Source organism: Carlito syrichta, unplaced genomic scaffold (genome assembly GCF_000164805.1).
Source record: "Carlito syrichta isolate Samal-C Ts95f unplaced genomic scaffold, Tarsius_syrichta-2.0.1 Scaffold307230, whole genome shotgun sequence".
In the NCBI taxonomy this organism is placed as follows: Eukaryota; Metazoa; Chordata; class Mammalia; order Primates; family Tarsiidae; genus Carlito; species Carlito syrichta.
Window position 1 is genome coordinate 22,382 of NW_007251326.1, and position 3,528 is coordinate 25,909.

The 3,528-nt window shown below is 53.6% G+C and overlaps 1 long non-coding RNA gene across 1 annotated transcript in view; it reads left to right on the top strand.

Annotated features, from left to right (window-relative positions):
• Positions 1-3,341: 3,341 nt before the first annotated feature.
• LOC110596210 overlaps positions 3,342-3,528 on the top strand; it is a 1,368-nt gene continuing 1,181 nt past the window's right edge. The window contains exon 1 of the long non-coding RNA XR_002482318.1: positions 3,342-3,418. This is a non-coding gene — a long non-coding RNA (uncharacterized LOC110596210). The remainder of the gene's footprint in view (positions 3,419-3,528) is intronic.

Genomic DNA, 3,528 nt, shown 5'->3' on the forward strand with positions numbered 1-3,528 from the left:
AGAGGACGGAGAGCTGGGGTTCGGCAGAGCTGTCCCCAAGGCCGGGAGCTGGGCGAGCTGGGACCTGCCTGCCCGGGAGAGCCAGGGTACCAACTCGGTGGGGGTGGCAGGGGGGAGGGGAGGGAGGATGTCCCAGGATGCCGGAGGTCATGCTTGGACAACTTGGTTATTTTTATGAATATTGACTCAGGAAGAGGGGGAGGCATCAGGCAGGGGCGGGGCGGGGAGGGGAGATGGACAGGCTGTATCAGGAGGGAACACGCAGATAAGGGACAGGGCAGAAAAGATGGGAGGAGGAGGAGAGAGGCCAGTCCAAAAGGCACTTTCTGGAAGCACTCGCCCCCTCCCGTTTAATCCTCACTGGCCTGTGGGATCCTGTTTTACAGACTGGTAAGCCAGGCACCTTCCTAGGATGCCTCACTGACATTGAATGAGCAGAGGGCAGAGGCCGGAGAAGCCAAGTGAGGCCTCTCTCTCCCAGCCCAGGGACTCGGGGCAGACCCAGGTTTGAAATCACTCATCTTCTCCCAGCTGGGTGTCTCGGCGAGTCCCCGACCCTCAGAGCCCTCTCCTCTGTCAGATGGTGGAAACCCATATTGCGGTTCTAAGGATTGCAGGAGATGACAGAACGAACGCTCTTTGTGCCTTGTCAAGGGCCGCATACACATCCCCGGAGTTGGTGTGAAAACCTCCCCCACTCAGAGGGATCCTCTTTAGTCCGCCCCTCCCTTAGTGAGTTGCCGGGGGATGTGGGGACAGCTTCAGGGACCTTCACATGTAAAGATTTGGTTTTCCTTCAAGGGCCTGGCTTAGGGAGCTCTTGGGGCCACTCAGGCTGGGGCAGTGAAGTAGAGACACGCCCTCAGCTCCTCGACAGACCAAGATACACGTGCAGGCCCGTGGCCCAGACTCCTGTCTCGGTGGGAGGACGGGCCACAAAGACTTCGAGAGACAGAAATGCCCGCGAGGCCCAGTCTGTTGTTCAAACAGCTTAGGGCTAAAAACAGAATAAAGTCACAATAATAACACTGGTACACACACCTGTATATATGTATATATCTAGGCCTGTCTATATAAAGATACATGCGTATATCACACACACATATATGGTTATATCTATAAGAAAGGACCCCCCAAAAAACGGGAATTTTTTTTTAGAGTTGGTCCTCTTGTAGTTCAGACCTTCCCCCCGCTAGATAAGTGTTCTGAGAACCCATCAGTGTCAATGTGTCAGCTAGTGTTGCGGTGAGAGGTTACATTCGGCTTCGGTGAATTTTTGTTTTCTTTTTTTTTTGGAGATCCTTTTAATGCATCTGTCCATTTCGTGATGGGTGATTTACCAGCGCACCTGCCCGCACCTTGCTGAGTGTTCTAGTGGTCTTTGACCAAAACCAGCATGACCCACATGCCCCCTCCCTATTCACCTGATCTCACCCCAAGTGACTTTTTGTTTCCCCAGATGAAAAAAATCCTCAAAGGAAAACATTTTGCCCGTGTGGAAGAGGTGAAACAAAACATGGCAGAAGCACTAAAAGCCATCAAAATTACTGGGTTCAAGCCGGGCGCAGTGGCTCACACCTGTAATCCCAGCACTTTGGGAGGCAGAAGCGAAAGGACTGCCTGAGCCCAGGGGTTCGAAACCAGCCCAGGCAACTTGGCAAGACCTCATCTCTACAATAAATAAAAAAATTAGCCAGGCAGGTGGCGCGCAACTGTGGTTCCAGCTACTTGGAAGGCTGAGCTGGAAGGACATCTGAGCCCAGCAAGCCAAGGCTGCAGTGGCCATGAGCATGCCACTGCACTCCAGCCTGGGCAACAGAGTGAGACTGACTTGAAAAAAAAAAAAATCTGCCAAGTTCAAAAATTGTTTTGAGAAGTGGGAAAAAATTATCGATAGGTGTATTGCATCAAATGGAGAGGACTTTGAAGGTGACTGAAGTTTAAACATGTAAGAATACACAATTTTTTAATAAATAAATTCGGGTTTGGGGAGATTCCCCTCGTATGCCTATCTATATGAATACACACATATATATCACACACAGTTATGTATATATCTATGCCTATCTATATGGATACACACATGTATTTCACCCATATACGTACTTATCTCTGCCTATCTATATGGATGCAGACATATATGCATAGTAAAACAAAATCCACCTTACTAACACTGCTCAAAGAAACCCAAGATGACACAAACAAATGGGGAAAAAAATCTACCTTACTTACAATATGCCACCAGCCCTACGCCAACTTAGCAAGTTACTTAAACCCTTGGTGCCGCTGTCATCCCATCTGAAATGGGGATAGCGTTGGAGGCCCTGCGCCATTCTGAGGAAGATGAGTTGCAGCTTCCCTAGAGCACATGGTGAGCCCTACCACTAGGACACTCAGCAAGGTGTGGGCAGGTGCTCAAGCAGACCCCACCGTGGCCGAGTCCAGGGTCTGAGTCCCCTGCGCTGTACGAGAGAGGGGGGCTCAACCCAGATCAGAAGCCAGCAGGGGAAGAGGATTCTAACCCAGCTGGGGCCCCCAGTCTTGGGGAAGGTGATGGGGAGGTCTTTGGAAGGTCCCTTGGGTGTGCACTGGTTTGGAGGCTGGGCCCCGGTGGGGTCGCCTGAACAGGTCTGCCCTCTGGAAGGCCATCTGGAGCGTCCTGCCAGGTCCTTCTTCAGACTGGCTCCTGTGTTCAGAGAACCTGGCCTTGAGTCGGGGTGGGGGCCTCAATTTCACCAGCCAGGGCTGGCCATCCTCCTCCCCTAGAGGACCACAAAGGCCTGGGAGCCAAGGGACCCCTAGCCACCGTGTGACCCTGGGTGGACGGCCGCACCATTTGAGCCTCAGCTTCCCCATCTGTACAATGGGTCCAATCTCTGTCCCCTCTCAGGGGGGCAAGCCAAACATGTGTGTATGTGCATGCGAACACATACGTGCATATGCCTAGTGCTCTTCCGTGGGGTGGGATGAGGGACCATCCCATTCAAGTCCCTGAGGAAGTCAGTCACCTGGGTCACACCAGGAGATGAAGAGGGCCACCCAGCCAGGCCGCGGCCCACCATGCACTCCAGTTGTTCTCGAGGAAGCAGCCAAACTGCTTACGGGAGGAGGTGAGGGTGGGGGAGGTCCAAGAGCTGAGGCGGTGGGTTTCGACCCAGGACTGCATCATTCTCTGTCCTGGAGAGACCGATGAGCAGAAGCAGAGACGCAGAGAGATCGACTAGCTCAGAGGCAGAAAGAGAAAGAGATGGAGACGTCGGGGGACAGAGAGATCATCAGAAAGGTGCAGAGACACCACGACAAACAGACACAGAGATCCGGGGCAACAGGAGACGCTCAGAGAGGCGGAGAGGGAGAAAGAGAAATAACCCAGAGGCAAAGAGCAAGCGCGGAGAGAGCGACAGCGGGAGGGAGACAGGTGCACAGCCGGCCAGAGAGGCCAGTCACAGCCGCAGAGCAGGGAGCCCAGAGAGGAGGGGCTGCTCCGAGACCCGAAGGCCGGCGGCGGGCAGAGAGCCCGCCAGGCCC